The following is a 19292-nucleotide window of genomic DNA, read 5'->3' as shown; positions in this document are numbered from 1 at the left end:
AGCTGAGTGTGGCACAGCAAACCTGTCCCACATGTGAGGGTCTCAGACAGCAAGCTGTCAAGCAGCAAAATGGGGATGTCAGTGACTCAAATAGAGTTTACTGGGAGGACAACCTCTTGTACACCGAGGCAAGGGACCCAAAACCTGGAGCAGCCAGGAGATTGGTCATTCCCCTGCATTACAGAGAGTTCCTCCTAACTCTTGCACATGACATTCCTTTGGCTAGGCATTTGGGCCAGATCAAAACATGGGATGTCAGATGACACTAAAGATTTTTGCAAGTCTTGTGTGACCTGCCAAGCCAGTGGCAAGACTGGTGGCACTCCAAGGGCTCCCCTTATCCCACTGCCTGTGGTTGGGGTGCCCTGTGAAAGGGGAGGGGTTGACATAGTTGACCCCCTTGACCCTCCTAATGCTTCAGGCAATAGGTTTATCTTGGTGGTTGTGGACCATGCCACAAGATATCCTGAAGCAATTCCTCTAAGGGCCACTACAGCTCCTGCAGTGGCAAAGGCCCTCCTGGGAATCTTTATGAGGGTGGGTTTCCCAAAAGAGGTTTATCAGACGGGGTAGCAACTTCATGTCTGTATACTTGAAAGCAATGTGGAAGGAGTGTGGTGTTACCTACAAGTTTACCACTCCTCATCATCCACAGACTAATGGACTGGTAGAGAGGTTTAATAAAACTCTCAAAGGTATGATAATGGGACTCCCTGAAAAACTCAGGAGGAGATGGGATGTCCTGTTACCTTGCCTCCTTTTTGCTTACAGGGAGGTACCCCAGAAAGGAGTGGGCTTCAGCCCCTTTAAACTCCTGTTTGGACACACTGTCACAGGTCCACTCACTCTTGTGAAGGAGGGTTGGGAACAACCTTTAAAAGCTCCCAAACAGGACATAGTGGACTATGTACTTAGCCTAAGATCCAGAATGACTGAGTACATGAAAAAGGCCAGTAAAAACCTTCAGGTCAGCCAGAAGCTGAAAAAGCAATGGCATGACCAGAAGGCTGTTCTGATCCAGTACCAACCAGGACAGAAGGTGTGGGTATTGGAGCCAGTGGCACCAAGTGCATTCCAGGACAAATGGAGTTGACCCCATCTAATTGTTGAGAAAAAAGGTGAGGTTACCTATCTGGTAGACCTGGGCACTCCCTTAGGGTGATTCATGTCAACCGCCTAAAACCCTACTATGACAGGGCTGATCTCACCCTGCTCATTGCAACAGATGAGGGACAGGAAGAAGAGAGTGACTACTGGAGGGAGTAGTTTTGGCAGATTGTCTGACTACAAAACAGAAAAACAACTGCATAAATCTCCTTGGACAATTTTCTAACCTCTTTTCAATTGTGCCAGGTACAACATCCTGGTGTGAACACACAATTGATACTGGTGACAGCCTGCCTGTCAAGAGTGAGATTTATCGGCAGCCTGACAATGTCATGGACTGCATAAAACAAGAGGTACAGGAAATGCTTGATCTGGGAGTGATTGAACCTTCTGAAAGCCCATGGGCGAGTCCTGTGGTGCTTGTACCAAAGCCTCACTCAAAAGATGGAAAAAGGGAGATGAGGTTTTGTGTAGACTACAGAGGTCTCAATCAGGTGACAAAAACTGATGCTCACCCTATACCCAGGGCAGATGAGCTTATTGATACACTGGCATCTGCCAAGTATCTTAGCACCTTTGATTTCACTGCAGGGTATTGGCAGATCAAATTGGCTGAGGATGCTAAACCATTTTTGCATTGACTGCATTTTCAACTTTAGCAGGGCAGTACCAATTTACAGTGATGCCCTTTGGTTTGAAAAATGCACCTGCCACTTTTCAGAGGTTGGTGAACACAGTCCTGCAAGGGTTGGAGGCTTTTAGTGCAGCATATCTAGATGATATAGCTGTCTTTAGCTGCATTTGGGATGAGCACCTGGTCCATCTTTTGAAAGTTTTGGAGGCCCTGCAAAAGGCAGGCCTCACTGTAGGAGGCTGGCCTGGCTTGTAGTGGGTACCAGAGGAACTTACACCTTGTGCCAGGTCCAGTTATCCCTTATTAGTGTAGAAGAGGTGTTTCTAGCAGCTTAGGCTGATAGAAGGAAGCTATGGCAAAGCAGCTTAGGCTGAACTGGCAGACATGTAAAGCTCCTACTATATCACTGGTGTCATATGCACAATATCCTAAGAAAACACAATACACAGATATACTAAAAATAAAGGTACTTTATTTTTATGACAATATGCCAAAAGTATCTCAGTGAGTACCCTCAGTATGAGGATAAGAAATATGCACAAGATATATGTACACAAACCAAAATTATGCAGATAAAAGCAAAAGGAAGTAATGCAAGCAATGTAAAGTTACAGTAGATTGCAATAGGAGCACATAGGTATAGGGGCAACATAAACCATATACTCCAAAAGTGGAATGCGAACCACGAATGGACCCCAACCTATGTGAGCTTGTAGAGGGTCGCTGGGACTGTAAGAAAACAGTGAGGGTTAGAAAAATAGCCCACCCCAAGACCCTGAAAGGTAGGTGTAAAGTGCACCTACTACCCCCAGAGAGCACAGAAGTTGTGATAGGGGGATTCTGCAAGGAGAACAAACACCAGCAATGCAACAACAGTGGATTTCCTGACCTGAGTACCTGTAAGACAGGGGTGCCAAGTCCAAGAGTCACGACAGTGTAGAGAGTGGGCAGGAGCCCAAGAAATGCCAGCTGAGGGTGCAAGGAAGCTGCCACCTGTTGGAAGAAGCTTGGTGTTCTGCAAGAATGAAGAGGTCTAGGAACTTCCCCTTTGGAGGATGGATTTCCCACGTCGTGAAGAAGCTTGCAGCGGTGTTCCCACGCAGAAAGACCACAAACAAGCCTTGTTAGCTGCAAGGGTTGCGGTTAGGGTTTTTGGATGCTGCTCTGGCCCAGGAGGGACCAGGATGTCGCCACTTGGATGAGGAGACAGAGGGGTCGCCAGCAGCGTAGGGAGCCCTCACAGAAGCAGGCAGCACACGCAGAAGTACCTGAACAGGCACTTAGAATAAAAGTGAACCGGAGTCCACCCGAAGTCACAAAAGAGAGTCCCACGACGCCGGAGGACAACTCAGAAGGTTGTGCACTGCAGGTTAGAGTGTCGGGGACCCAGGCTTGGTTGTGCAGGAAGGAAATTCTGGAATAGTGCACAGGAGCCTGAGCATTTGCAAATCACACTGTACCCAGCAATGCAGTCTAGCGTGGGGAGGCAAGGACATACCTCAACCAAATTTGGACTGAAGAGTCACTGGACTGTGGGAGTCACTTGGACAGAGTTGCTGAGTTCCAGGCACCATGCTCGTCATGCTGAGAGGGGACCCAGAGGACCGGTGATGCAGTCTTTTGTTGCCTGAAGCTGCAGGGGGAAGATTACGTCGACCCATGGGAGATTTCTTCAGAGCTCCTGGTGCAGAGAGGAGGCAGCCTACCCCCAGAGCATGCACCACCTGGAAACAGTCGAGAAAACCGGCAGGATGAAGCGATACAAGGTTGCTAGTAGTCGTCTTGCTACTTTGTTGCGGTTTTGCAGGCGTCCTGAGCAATCAGCGGTCGATCCTTTGGCAGAAGGTGAAGAGGGAGATGCAGAGGAACTCTGGTGAGCTCTTGCATTCGTTATCTGGTGAGATCGCCAAAGCAGAGACCCTAAATAGCCAGAAGAGGAGGTTTAGCTACCTAGGAAGGAGGATTGGCTACCAAGAGAGCTAAGAGCCTATCAGAAGGAGCCTCTGACGTCACCTGCTGGCACTGGCCACTCAGAGCCATCCAGTGTGCCACAAACACCTCTGTTTACAAAAGATGGCAGAGGTCTGGGACTCACTGGAGGAGCTCTGGGCACCTCCCCTGGGAGGTGCAGGTCAGAGGAGTGGTCACTCCCCTTTCCTTTGTCCAGTTTCGCGCCAGAGCAGGGCTGGGGGATCCTTGAACCAGTGTAGACTGGCTTATGCAGAGATGGGAACCATCTGTGCCCATCAAAGCATTTCCAGAGGCTGGGGAGGCTACTCCTCCCCAGCCTTCACACCTATTTCCAAAGGGAGAGGGTGTTACTCCCTCTCTCAGAGGAAATCCTTTGTTCTGCCTTCCTGGGCCAGGGATGCCTGGACCCCAGGGGGGCAGAAACCTGTCTGAGGGGTTGGCAGCAGCTGCAGTGCAAACCCTGAAAAGGCAGTTTGGCAGTACCCGGGTTCTGTGCTAGAGACCAGGGGGATCATGGAATTGTCCCCCCAATGCCGGAATGGCATTGGGGTGACAATTCCATGATCTTAGATATGTTACATGGCCATGTTCGGAGTTACCATTGTGATGCTGTACATAGGTAGTGACCTATGTACAATGCACGCGTGCAATGGTGTCCCCACACTCACAAAGTCCGGGGAATTTGCCCTGAATGATGTGGGGGCACCTTGGCTAGTGCCAGGGTGCCCACAGACTAAGTAACTTTGCACCCAACCTTCACTAGGTGAAGGTTAGACATATAGGTGACTTATAAGTTACTTAAGTGCAGTGGTAAATGGCTGTGAAATAACGTGGACGTTATTTCACTCAGGCTGCACTGGCAGGCCTGTGTAAGAATTGTCAGAGCTCCGTATGGGTGGCAAAAGAAATGCTGCAGCCCATAGGGATCTCCTGGAACCACAATACCCTGGGTACTTCAGTACCATATACTAGGGAATTATATGGGTGTACCAGTATGCCAATGTGAATTGGTAAATTTAGTCAATAGCCGGTTAGTGACAAATTTGGAAAGCAGAGAGAGCATAACCACTGAGGTTCTGGCTAGCAGAGCCTCAGTGAGACAGTTTCCTGGGCTCCTGCCCACTCTCAACACTGTCGCGACTATTGGACTTCGTCCCCTTGTCTTTCAGGTACTCAGGTCCGGAAATCCATTGTTGTTGCATTGCTGGTGTTTGTTCTTCCTGCAGAATCCCCCTATCACGACTTCTGTGCTCTCTGGGGGTAGTAGGTGTACTTTACTCCTACTTTTCAGGGTCTTGGGGTGGGCTTTTTTTCTAGCTCTCACTGTTTTCTTACAGTCCCAGTGACCCTCTACAAGCTCACATAGGTCTGGGGTCCATTCGTACTTCGTATTCCACTTTTGGAGTATATGGTTTGTGTTGCCCCTATACCTATGTGCTCCTATTGCAATCTATTGTAATTCTACACTGTTTGCATTACTTTTCTTGCTATTACTTACCTAATTTTGGTTTGTGTACATAGAACTTGTGTATATAACTTATTTTCTTACTGAGGATACTCTCTGAGATACTTTTGGCATATTGGTGGTCATTACAACCCTGGTGGTCAGTGATAAAGCGACGGTAAGACCGCCAAGAGGCCGGTGGTAAAAAAATTGCAATTACGACTGTGGCGGAAACCACCAGCAAAGACAGCCACTTTAACACTCCGACCGCCACAGCGGTACAAACAAACAGCGTGGCGGTCACCGCCAACAGACAGGCTGGAGACAATATACCGCCCACACTATTATGACAGGCCAATCCGCCACCTTTTCCGGGGCGGATTCACCGTGGATAAAAACACGGCGGAAACAGGAATCCAGAGGGGAAAACGCTCACCTCTACACACCCCACGAGGAACGAGGACGCCATGGACCCGGAACTCAAAATTCTACCTGCAATAGTCTTCCTGCTCCTCTACCAGGAGCACGAACGCCGGCACGAAGACCACGGTGAGTACTGCACCTATGACACAGGGAGGCAAAAAACAGGGACACACACATGCAACACCCCCACCCTCATCCACTACAACACACACACTAAAGCATATCAATACATCACAGTTACATCCCTCAAGCCCACCGGAAGAATGCAAAGACAATAGAAAATGAGTGTAACCATTGAAATATATTAAAAGCAAGTAGGCAGAAATATATATATATATATATATATATATATATATATATATATATATATATATATATACACCATGTACATAATATATACCAAGTATAGTAGTCCAGGTAGTGCTCTAAGATAGTCCGTGGAACACTGGGACCACACGGTATGGGTGAAGCCCACACAAGATCCCTGACCATGACGGAGAGAACACTGCAGGGGCATCATAGAGCAACTAAACAGGCACCTCAGGGAGAGGGAAAGGGGGGGCACCTCAGCCGTTTGACTGCACAACGCCAAATCCACGAGGGGGCCACATGCCCACTGTTCCATCCTGGGGAGTGCAAAGCCACAGTCTCTCAAGTCTCTACAGTGGGTGGGATGCCCACTGTTCAATCCTGGGGAGTGCAAAGCCACAGTCTCTCAAGTCTCTACAGTGGGTGGTTTGCCCACTGTTCAATCCTGGGGAGTGCAAAGCCGCAGTCTCTCAAGTCTATACAGTGGGTGGGTTGCCCACTGCCATATCCTGGGGAGTGCAAAGCCACAGTCTCGCAAGTGGATAACAGTCTCCACTGGTTCTGGAGGGGGCATGGTGCCCAGAGTGCTTCATCCTGCCAAGGATTGGGGTAGTGGATGCTTTCTCCACTGGTTCTGGAGGGGGCATGGTGCCCAGAGTGCTTCATCCTCCTGCTAAGGACAGAGGTAGTGGATGCTTTTCTCCACTGGTTATGGAGGGGGCATGGTGCCCAGAGTGCTTCATCCTGCCAAGGATTGGGGTAGTGGATGCTTTTCTCCACTGGTTCTGGAGGGGGCATGGTGCCCAGAGTGCTTCATTCTGCTAAGGACAGAGGTGGTGGATGACAGTCTCCACTGGTTCTGGAGGGGGCATGGTGCCCAGAGTGCTTCATCCTGCCAAGGATTGGGGTAGTGGATGCTTTTCTCCACTGGTTCTGGAGGGGGTATGAGATGGCGGTCCCCTGTTCAGCGGTGCTTGAGATGGCGGTGCCCTGTTCAGCGCTGCTTGAGATGGTGGTGGCCTGTGCAGCGGTGCTTGAGACGGCGGTGCCCTGTTCAGCGGTGCTTGAGATGGCGGTGCCCTGTTCAGTGGTGCTTGAGATGGCGGTCTCCATTGCAGGGTCCCAGCTGCTGGCGGTCCTTCATGGCCCAGGGGGGCTTGTGCTGGCGGTCCTTCATGGCCCAGCGGGGCTTTTGCTGGCGGTCCTTCATGGCCCAGCAGGGGCTAGTGCTGGTGGTCCTTCATGGCCCAGCGGGGCTTTTGCTGGCGGTCCTTCATGGCCCAGCAGCCTTTTGCTGGTGGTCCTTCATGGCCCAGTGGGGCTAGTGCTGGAGGTCCTTCCTGGCCCAGCGGGGCTTTTGCTGGCGGTCCTTCATGGCCCAGCGGGGCTAGTGCTGGCGGTCCTTCATGGCCCAGGTGGGCTGGTGCTGGCCTTCTGGGCAGGTGGGCTGGTGCTGGCGGTAGCCCCCTGGGCAGGTGGGCGGGTGCTGGCGGTGGCCTCCTGGGCAGGTGCTGGCTGTGGCCTCCTGAGCAGCTGGGCTGGTGCTGGCGGTGGCCTCATTGGCAGCTGGGCTGGTGCTGGTGGTGGCCTCCTGGGCAAGTGGGCAGGTGGGATGGTGCTGGCGGTTGCCTCCTGGGCAGCTGGGCTGGTGCTGGCGGTGGCCTCCTGGGCAGGTGGGCTGGAGCTGGCGGTGGCCTCCTGGACAGGTGGGCTGGCGGTCCTGTCCTGGGCAGCTGGGCTTGTGCTGGAGGTGGACTCCTGGGCATCGGGGATGATAGCGGTCTTCACCGCCATGCTGCTCTTCCAAGACTTGCCGGGTTTCTTGTGGCCCTTCCCCACCTTGGAAGGTGACACAGCTGACTCCACACTCCCACCGGGACCCCTGGGAGCAGCTTTGGTGGCTGGAGTTTTCCCCCTCTCCCGCCGGGCAATGGCCAACTTCTGATGCTTCACAGGTGAGGGACTGTCCGTGCTGTGGCTCCGTGCCACACTGGCTGCCCTGGTGGCCGGTGCGCTCCAGATTCTGGTGACTACATTCACCACTGGTCTCAGAGATGTTGTGGCTGAGGTGCTAGTTCGGGACCTAGGAGACGGACGGGGTGGGGGAGTTGTGGGAAAGAGGTCAAAGGTGGACAGGAAAAGTTTTTTTAACACACTGGGACGGGTACCTGGAGCGGGTTTGGGAGTGGAGGAAGAGGTGGTGGTTGTAGGAGGTGTACGTTTGGTGACTTTGGGTGAAGGTGCATGCGCTGGAGGCTGTCATGAGGTGGATGGCTGTTGGGTGGGTGTGTGCCTGCGTTTGTGTATCCTGGGAGGGGGTGTCACAGACACACTGGGAGAGGACACAGGGGACGTGTGAATGGTAGTGGGGGTGGTGACTGCACGTGAGCGGGGTGTGGTGGTGGGTGTGCTGGAGAGGGACGTAGTGGCTGTAGAGGTAGTGCATGCAGGTGTGAGTGTAGACGAGACTGGGAGGGAGGAGGGAGACGAGGAGGACGGGGACATAGTAGAGGCAGTGGATGTTGGTGTGTGATGCTTGCGTGAGTGCCTGTGGGATGTGTGGTGGTTATGTTTGCCAGAGCTTCCCTTGTGTGTTGACGTGTGTGCATGCTGGTCTGTAGGTGTGCTTGGGATAGGCTGAGGTACAGGGGATTGGGTCTGGGTGGAGGAAGTTGGAGGGGGGAGGCTAGAGACGGGGACAATGGATGCCATCAGTGCTGAGGCCAGAGTCTGAAAAGCTCGCTGAATGGCCGCCTGACCAGAATGAATGCCACCCAGGAATGCATTTGTTTGTTGCAACTGTCTCTCTACACCCTGGATGTCATTCAAAATGGTAGACTGCCCAACAGTGAGGGACCTGAGGAGGTCAATGGCCTCCTCACTGAGGGCAGCAGGGGTGACTGGGGCAGGGCCTGAGGTGCCTGGGGCGAAGGTGATGCCCACCCTCCTGGGTGAGCGGGCACGGGGCAAAGGCTGAGGGGCTGCTGGGAGGGTGGTGCTGGTAGGGGGGTGGTGTCTGTACCTATAGATGCAGGGGGCACAGATGTTGCCGCCACCACAAGGGAGTTCCCATCTGAGGACGAGTCCGTGTCGCTGGTGTCAGCTCCTGTCCCCGCCGTGGAGCTCCCCTCGCCCTCCGTCCCACTGGTGAATTCTGAGTCCGTAGTGTCGCCCTCCAGGGCCATGTGGGATGCAGCTCCCTCGTGCTCCGGTGCCACTGCTCCTCCGCCTGATGATGCTAATGCACACAAGAACAGGGAGACCACAAAAAGGGGGGGGGACGACAGAAGAAAGACATGTTGAGTGCATGCATTACCGCTACCGTTGGCGGACACGACAGACACAGAAGCCCCCTGCACTACGCCGCTCTTTTGGGCTCCACTGTTCAATTCCTGGGAAATGGCCTACAAGGCTATGGACGACATCTGCACACATAGATGACACAGGGGCATGACTGGGTGTACTTGGCACTCTACAGAGGTGGTGTGGGGTGCCACATGGCCTGGCTTACGGAGGGGCCTTGACTACGGAACTCGCCCTGGCCTAGGGAAACCCACAGCCCACCTCCCCCACCCAGACACCTCCACTGCACGCAAAGTCAGCAGAATGAGAGTGTACTCACCCCTTGGGCATGCAACAACAAATCATGGACACCCATCACCAAAGCATGGCCACTACAGATACCCATACACCCCCCTAAACCACCATCACACAAGGTACCACACAGGAATGCAAGCACTGGGGTACACGGTCACCCACCTATTGCACACCATGCCACACACAGATGTAATAAACATCCTTTTATACCCCTGCAGGACCCCTACCCAACGTCACCGGACAGGAAGGTCCACACATGTCCACACCACCAACAGAAGAGGCCCAGAGTGATGACAGCACCTCTGTCCAACTGGATCTAGATGACCAGCCCGGCCCATCGGGGACCTCGGGACAGTCGTTCCCCTCACACAGTCACAGGCCACTACAGAGCTTCCTCCCTCTGGAAACACCAGCACAGCACCCACCCAGCGGGCCCATACCTCTGTCCCCAGGACACGTCAAGCAGCAGTGTGTCCACCACTACAGGGAACCCAGGCTAACCCACCACCCCAACAACAACAGGGACCTGGGGGCAGTGGTAGTGGGCACACGGTCCAGGGGACGGAGGCCCAGGAACACAGGGGAACTGGGAGGGCTGTTGTGCGACAGGGGGAGGACAGGCCAAGGGAACCCACTCTCCACGAGGCCCTCTCCTCCATCATGGGAGATTACCACCACTCCCAGGAGACAATGGCAACGGTACTGGCCAAGTTTCAGGAGACCCAGCACCTGCAGGAGGAACAGTATTTGGGCTTCAGGGAGGAACTCAGAACCATCAGTTCCACCCTGGGCACCATCGTAGAGGTGCTGAAGGAAGTACTCAACACCAGGAGGGACACTGTGGCACAACAAGGAGCCCCTGACACTAGCATAGACGATGAACTGCCCACCACCTCTGCCGGCGCTAGTGGACAGGACGCCCCGCTACAGGACCACCACACCAGCACCCTACCCCCTGCAGAGGGAGAACCACCCCGGAAACGGTCCCTGAGATCCAGGACAAACACAGAGAAAGGTGCCAAGACCCTTGCCAAGAAATGAGACCACCCTGAATGTCATCTTTCTGTCCCACTTTGTCACCCTGTCCATCCTCAAACTGCCCCAGCTCCACTTCCTATGCCCATTTGGGCAATGCACCTGTGAGACTAATAGACTGAACTCTGCCATGGACATTCCTCCACCATCCCCCCTCACCATTTTACAACCCCCTCCAATATTGAGCACTTAAATAAACACCCTTGAAGCACAAAACAATCTTGAGTCAGTCTGTGATTTCAAAATTGTGTATTAGCAATTACAGTGACAAAATGCTCTTTCAAATGTAATGTCAACATACCTATGTCACACAGCTCTTGTCCATGAGGAAACAAAGCAGATGTCACACAGTGGGACCCACATCTGTGAAATCGTAAGGAAAAGTGACAACTCAGTGACCATACACTGGGTGAAAACGACAGACAGTAGAGAGGTAGTAGTGTTAAAGTACATGTAGTAGGCAGGTCTGTATTCTTACCTGTGTCTCACTGGAAATATTGCAGGATCACAGAGTTCAATCAATCAATCAATCAATCATAACATTTATAGAGCGCTGTATGTACCCGTTAGGGTGCCTTGTTTTCCTGGTTTTCGCCCCTTGTGCACTCCCCCTTGCCGATCTCTCCCTGCCGAAGCCTCCCTGCGGCCCCGCCCCCCTCACGCCCCCATTCGACGCTCCCTCCCGCCTCCCGCCTCCCGCCTCCCAACTGCTCCTCCCTCCCCCCTCCCTTCTTAATGGCTGGCGCTGCGCGTCGCGAGTGAGCAACCTCTGACCTGTTTTTGGTCCAGAGCTCGCCCCCACGTCCGCAGCACCACCTTGCTGTCTCGTGCCCCTGACCCCCGCCCACGCTGATGCTAGCGTGTTCGAGGCCCTCCTCCACCCGCAGGCATCCTCCTGCGCCTCATCCCTGGTGTCTAGTGGGCTCTGGTAAGCTTTGCTAGACCCATGTGCCGCTTTTCACCGTTTCTGTAAGTGTCCATGTCCTCTTCTTCTGCTTCCTTGTCTTCACTGTCCACAGGCTCCACAGCTGCAACAACACCGCCATCTGGACCATCCTCCTGCAGAAAAGGCACCTGTCGTCGCAAAGCTAAGTTGTGAAGCATACAGCAGGCCACGATGATCTGGCACACCTTCTTTGGTGAGTAGAATAGGGATCCACCTGTCATATGTAGGCACCTGAACCTGGCCTTCAGGAGGCCGAAGGTCCGCTCTATAATCCTCCCAGTTCACCCATGGGCCTCATTGTAGCGTTCCTCTGCCCTTGTCCTCGGATTCCTCACTGAGGTCAGTAGCCATGACAGGTTGGGGTAACCAGAGTCACCTGAAAATGGCGAGGGACAACTGTTAGATACACACTAACCTGTAGGGATTTCCCCAGACAACCATTCCCACTGTATTGCTTCGAGGTGCTCACCTAATAGCCACACATGGTGCCTCTGGAGTTGACCCATCACATAAGGGATGCTGCTATTCCGCAGGATGTTGGCATCATGCACTGATCCAGGGAACGTGGCATTCACATGGGAGATGTAGTGGTCTGCTAAGCACACCATCTGAACATTCATGGAATGATAACTCTTCCAGTTTCTGTACACCTGTTCACTCCTGCGGGGGTACCAAAGCCAAAAGGTTCCCATCAATGGCACCTATGATGTTGGGGATATGTCCCAGGGCATAGAAATCACCTTTCACTGTAGGCAAATCCTCCACCTGAAGAAAAACGATATAGCTCTGCGTGTGTTTCAGCAGGGCAGACAACACTCTGGACAACACGTTGGAAAACATAGGCTGGGACATCCCTGATGCTATGGCCACTGTTGTTTGAAAAGACCCACTTGCAAGGAAATGGAGTACTGACAGCACCTGCACTTGAGGGGGGATTATTGTGGGCTGGCGGATAGCTGACATCAGGTCTGGCTCCAACTGGGTACACAGTTCCTGGATTGTGGCACGGTCTAGCCTGTAGGTGATGATCACATGTCTTTCCTCCATTGTCGACAGGTCCACCAGCGGTCTGTACACCGGAGGATGCCGCCATCTCCTCACATGTCCCAGCGGACGGTGCCTATGACGGACAACAGCGAGCATAGAGTCAACCAACTCAGAGGTACGTACCCACAGCTTACACAGAACACGAATCATGATCCGAAAAGTGGCCTGTATGTGTGTTGAGGCTAGGCCTAGGTATGTGTGACGCAGTTAAAAATTAAGCCATGTGGGCCCCTGAAATGGCGACTGCCTGACCTGTAAAATGGGACAATGGGATGTGAGATAACTGCGCTGGCGTTGTACACCGTCACGCAATGCTGCATTGGTTAACAATGGACCCTATGGGTCCCAGGAGCCAATGACGATGTACGCCGGTGGTGACGGTACGCACCGCCGTGGACGTGACTGCCATTTTCTCTCTGTTCAATCACTCGATACCTGATCTTCGACAGGAGAGGACCTACACTACAAGTGCTGCTGTGACCTCGGTCTGGAAGAGACAATGGCTCGAGTGTCTGGGGAAAGGGTCCCTGCCTTCACTTCGGAGGAGTTGGAGAAGCTTGTGGATGGGGTCCTCCCCCAGTACACGCTACTCTACGGTCTTCCAGACAAACAGGTAAGTACACTGGGAGCATGCTGTATGGGCTATGCCTGTGTGGAGTGGGATCGATGAAAGATGGGGGGGGGGAGATTGAGGCGTGCATGAAACGACGATGAGTGCATGTGCCACATGGCAAGGGTAGGGATGGGGGCCAATGACTGTGATGGTGCAGTTGGTCATAACATTTCTCTTCCCCCTGTACAAATCATTTGGTCAGCGCCCACCAGAAAAAAGATATTTGGCGTGCCATCGCGAAGGACGTCCATGGAGCACCCACTGCCGTAAGAGATGGGAGGATATTCGCCGCTGGAGCAATAAGACGGCAAAGGCTCAGTTGGGGATGGCCTCCCAACGTGGGAGGAGTGCCCGTCGCACCATGACCCCCTGATGTTCAGGATCCTGTCGGTGGCGTACCCGGAGTTGGATGAGCGCTTGGGGGCATCACAGCAGCCACAAGGGGGTGAGTACACTCTCATCCTGCTGACGTTGCGCGCAGTGGAGGTGTCTGGGTAGGGGAGGTGGGCTGTGGGTTTCCTTAGGCCAGGGCGAGTTTAGTAGGCAAGGTCCCTCCGTAAGGCAGGGAATGTGGCACCCCACCCCACCTCTGTAGAGTGGCAAGTACACCTAGTCATGCTCCTGTGTCATCCATGTGTGCAGATGTCGTCCATAGCCTTGTAGGCCATGTCCCAGGGATTGAACAGTGGAGCCCAAGAGTGCGGCATAGTGTATGGGGCTTCTGTGTCTGTCGTGTCCGCCAACGGTAGCGGTAATGCATGCACTCAACATGTCTTTCTTCTGTCGCCCCCCCCTTTTTGTGGTCTCCCTGTTTTTGTGTGCATTAGCATCATCAAGCGGAGGAGTAGTGGCACCGCAGCAGGAGGGATCTGCATCCCACATGGCCCTGAAGGGCGACACTACGGAGTCTGATTTCACCAGTGGGACGGGGGCGAGGGGAGCTCCATGGCAGGGACAGGAGCTGACACCAGTGACACGGACTCGTACTCTGATGGGAGCTCCCTTGTGGTGGCGGCAACATCTGTGCCCCCCGCATCTACAGGTACAACTGCCACCCCCACTACCAGCACTGCCCTCCCAGCAGCCCCTCAGCCTTTGCCCCGTGCCCGCTCACCCAGGAGGGTGGGCATCACCTTCGCCCCAGGAACCTCAGGCCCTGCCCCTGTCATGCCTGCTGCCCTCAGTGAGGAGGCCATTGACCTCCTCAGGTCCCTCACTGTTGGGCAGTCTACCATTTTGAATGCCATCCAGGGTGTAGAAAGGCAGTTGCAACAAACAAATGCATTCCTGGAGGGCATTCATTCTGGTCAGGTGGCCCTTCAGCAAGCTTTTCAGACTCTGGCCTCAGCACTGATGGCAGCCATTGTCCCTGTCTCTAGCCTCCCCCCTCCTACTTCCTCCAACTAGACCCAATCCCCTGTACCTCAGCCTTTCCCAAGCACACCTTCAGACTAACATGCACACACGTCAGCACACAAGGGAAGCTCAGGCAAACATAAGCACCACACATCCCACAGGCACTCACGCAAGCATCACACACATGCAGACACACCAACATCCACTGCCTCCACTGTGTCCCCCTCCTCCTCATCTCCCTCCTCCCTGCCAGTCTTGTCTACACTCACACCTTCATGCACTACATCTACAGCCACTACTGTCATCACCAGCACACACACCACCACACCCCGCTCACGTGCAGTCACCACCCCCACCACCATTCACACGTCCTGTGTGTCCTCTCCCAATGTGTCTGTGACGATACCTCCCAAGATACACAAATGCAGGCACACACCCACCCAACAGCCATCCACCTCACGACAGCCTCCAGCGCATGCACCTTCACCCAAAGTCACCAAACGAACACCTCCTACAACCACAACCTCTTCCTCCACTCCCAAACCCCCTCCAGCTACCCGTCCCAGTGTCTCCAAAAAACTTTTCCTGTCCAATCTTGACCTCTTTCCCACACCTCCCCCACCCCGTCCATCTCCTAGGGCCTAACTCTCCAGGTCCCAACCTAGCACCTCAGCCACAACATCTCCGGGACCAGTGGTGCCTGTAGTCACCGGAATCTGGAGTGCACCGGCCACCAGGGCAGCCAGTGTGGCACGGAGCCAAGGCACGGACAGTCCCCCACATGTCAAGCATCAAAAGTTGACCAGTGCCCAGCGGGAGAGAGGGAAGACTCCAGCCACCAAAGCCCCTCCCAGGGTCCAGGTGGGAGTGTGGAGTCAGCTGCAACACATTCCAAGGTGGGGAAGGGCCACAAGAAAGTCAGCAGGTATGGGAAGAGCAGCACAGCGGAGAAGGCCGCCATCATCCCCACTGCCCAGGAGGCCACCGCCATCATCCCCGCTGCCCAGGAGGCCACCGCTATCATCCCCGCTGCCCAGGAGGCCACCACCAGCACAAGCCCCACTGGGTTAGAGAGGACCGCCAGCACAAGCCCCGCTGAGCCAGAGATGACCGCCAGCACAAGCCCCGCTGGGCTAGAGAGGACTGCCAGCAGCTGAGTCACTGCAAAGGAGCCCGCCGCAACAAGCACCACTGAACAGGGCACCGCCGCCACAAGCACCGCTGGACAGGGCACCGCCACCTCAAGCACCGCTGGACAGGGTACCGCCGCCTCAAGCACCGCTGACCAGGGCACTGCCGCTACAAGCACTGCTGCCAAGGACATCGCCGCCACAAGCACCGCTGAACAGAGCACCGCCCCCTCAAGCACCGCTGAACAGGGCACTGCCGCCTCAAGCACCGCTGAATAGGGCACCGCCGCTACAAGCATCGCTGAACAGGGCACCGCCGCTACAAGCACCGCTGCCAAGGACACCGCCGCCACAAGCACCGCTGACCAGGGCACCGCCGCCTTAAGCACCGCTGAACTGGGCACCGCCGCTACAAGCACCGCTGAACAGGGCACCGCCGCTACAAGCACCGCTGCCAAGGACACCGCCACCACAAGCACTGCTGAACAGGGCACCGCCGCCACAAGCACCGCAGGCCCATGAGCGGCAAAAGCTCTGACGCTACTGAGGCCACCACGAGCAGGATGAAGCACTCTGGGCATAAGGCCCCCTTTTGCCACCCATAGGGAGCTCTGACAATTCTTACACAGGCCTGCCAGTGCAGCCTGAGTGAAATAACGTCCACATTATTTCACAGCCATTTATCACTGCACTTAAGCAACTTATAAGTCAACTATGGGGGTCATTCTAACCCTGGCGGTCGGTGATAAAGCGGCGGCCAACCCGCAAACAGGCAGGCGGTCCAAAAAATGCAATTCTGACCCTGGCGGGAACCGCCAACACAGCCCGCCACTTTAACACTCCGACCGCCACGGCGGGACCGACAAACAGCACGGCGGTCACCGCCAACAGGCAGGCGGCAGACAATGTACCGCCCACCCTATCACAACTCACCAATCTGCCACCTTTTCCGGGGCGGGAGCCCCGCCGATAAAAACACGGCGGAAACAGACTACGAACGGGAAAACGCTCACCTAGACACACTCCACGAGGAATCAGGACAGCATGGAGCCCGAATTACACATCCTACCGGCTATTGTCTACCTGCTCATCTACCAGGAGTACGAACACCGGCGCAGACGACAACGGTGAGTACTGCACCTACGACACAGGGGAGGGGGGAGGAGGAAAGGTTACGTGCACACACATACGCGATACACCCACCCCCTCAATACCTACACACCAATGCAGAGCAACAAGTCAGAGTGACACCCCCCAAAAAAAACCCGGAAGAATGCAAAGACATAATTAAAATGAAGTTTCAAATTTATGTATAAAATAGGTTCATTGAAGTCATGGTAAATATGCCATATGAAATATACAAAAGAAATAATGAACATAGTGCAAAGTATAAACATAGTCAATAAGTCCTGCACAGTCCGTTAAATATCCATAGTCCGTGGGCCAATGTGTACAAACACATGGCCAAAGCCCACACAGGAGACCAGATACCATTGGAGAGAACACTGCAGGGGCATCAGATGATAAAACAACAGGCACCTCAGGGGGAAGGGAAAGGGGGGCACCTCAGCCACATGAGTCCACGACGCCAGATCCACGAGGGGCCTCCATGCCCACTGTACCATCCTGGGGAGTGCAAAGCCACAGTCCATCAGATGGATAACCGACTCCACTAGTATTGGAGGAGGCATGGTGCCCAGAGTGCTTTGTGAACACCTGCTCGACACAGAACCGGCACTGTCAATGGACCAGCGGTGCTTGAGACGGCGGTGCCCAGCGGAGCGGTGCTTGAGACGGCGGTGCCCAGCGGAGCGGTGCTTGAGAGGAAGGCCCCAGCGGAGCGGTGCTTGAGACGGCGGTGCCCAGCGGAGCAGTGCTTGAGAGGAAGGCCCCAGCGAAGCGGTGCTTGAGATGAAGGGCCCAGCGGAGCGGTGCTTGAGATGAAGGGCCCAGCGGAGCGGTGCTTGAGAGGAAGGCCCCAGCGGAGCGGTGCTTGAGATGAAGGGCCCAGCGGAGCGGTGCTTGAGATGAAGGGCCCAGCGGAGCGGTGCTTGACAGGAAGGCCCCAGCGGAGCGGTGCTTGAGATGAAGGGCCCAGCGGAGCGGTGCTCTTCACGGCAGGGCCCTATTCAGCGGTGCCTGTCTTGGCGGGGCCCTGTTCAGCGGTGCCTGTCTTGGCGGGGCCCTCTTCAGCGGTGCTCTTCACGGCGGGGCCCTGTAAAGCGGTGCCTGTCTTGGCGGGGCCCTCTTCAGCGGTGCTCTTCACTGCGGGGCCCTGTTCAGCGGTGCCTGTCTTGGCGGGGCCCTCTTCAGCGGTGCTCTTCACGGCAGGGCCCTGTTCAGCGGTGCCTATCTTGGCGGGGCCCTCTTTAGCGGTGCTCTTCACGGCGGGGCCCTGTTCAGCGGTGCCTGTCTTGGCCGGGCCCTCTTCAGCGGTGCTCTTCACGGCGGGGCATTGTTCAGCGGTGCCTGTCTTGGCGGGGCCCTGTTCAGCGGTGCTCTTCACAGCGGGGCCCTATTCAGCGGTGCCTGTCTTGGCGGGGCCCTCTTCAGCGGTGCTCTTCACGGCGGGGCCCTGTTCAGCAGTGCTTGTCCTGTCTTTCAAGGGAGCCAGACCTGGCCAAGACTCCCCGCTTAGTCGCCCTCCGACCTTGCGGTAGCGGGGCCCTCCTGTGATGGAGTCTTGGGCCCGTGGGTGTCATCCGTCACACCCGGTATGGGGCTGGTGGGGACCTCCTGGTGCGCTCGGCTGCTGCATGTCTTCTCCGCCCTGCTGCCCTTGCCCTCCTTCGCTGCAGCTCTCTGGCCCTTGCCTCCCTTAGATGATGTGGCAGGTGACGTGGCAAGGCCACTCTCCTTGGTGGCAGCCGTCTCAGGCTTTTCGCGCCGGCCCTTAATTTTTCTTGTCCTCTTCCCAGGGGGTGGGCTGGCTGTACCCTTGCTGCTGGCCGATGTTCCTACCCTAGGAGCTGGTGGACTCCAATAGCCCTGCACTATGGTGATACTAGATGCAGGGCTGGTGGTGGCTGAGGTGCTCTTTGGACTCTTACCAGATGGAGGGGGTGGGTCAGGTGATGCAAAGAGGTTAATTTTGGAGAGGAAAAGTTTTTTAGGAGCAATGGGAAGGGTAGGTGCAGTGGGTATGGGAGTGGAGGAAGAGGATGTGGTTGTAGGAGAGTCAAGTGTGCTGTCTTTGGGTGCAGGTGCTTGGGCTGGAGGCTGTCGTGAGGTGGATGGCTGTTGGGTGGGTGGCTGCCTGCGTTTGTGTGGTTTGGAAGAGGGGGTGACAGACACAGTGGGAGAGGACACAGGGGACGTGTAAATGGCAGTGGGGGTGGTGACTGCACGTGTGCTGACTGTAATGGAGGGTGTGCTGGTGATGGAAGTACTGGCTGATGGTGGTGTGCATGCAGGTGTGAGTGGAGACGTCACAGGGAGGGAGGAGGGAGACGAGGAGGAGGGGGACACAGAGGTGGTAGTGACTGTTGGCATGTCTGCATCTGGATGTTGTTTGTGTGAATGCTTGTGGGATCTGTGGTGCTTATGTCTGGATGAGCTGCCCTTGGGTGTTGAGGTGTGTGCAGGCTGGTCTGATGGTGTGGATGGGATAGGCTGAGGAACAGGAGACTGGGACTGGGTGGAGGGAGTTAGAAGAGGGAGGCTGGAGACAGGGACAATGG

Source organism: Pleurodeles waltl, chromosome 10 (assembly GCF_031143425.1).
Source record: "Pleurodeles waltl isolate 20211129_DDA chromosome 10, aPleWal1.hap1.20221129, whole genome shotgun sequence".
Lineage (NCBI taxonomy): Eukaryota > Metazoa > Chordata > Amphibia > Caudata > Salamandridae > Pleurodeles > Pleurodeles waltl.
This window is presented reverse-complemented; position numbering follows the sequence as displayed.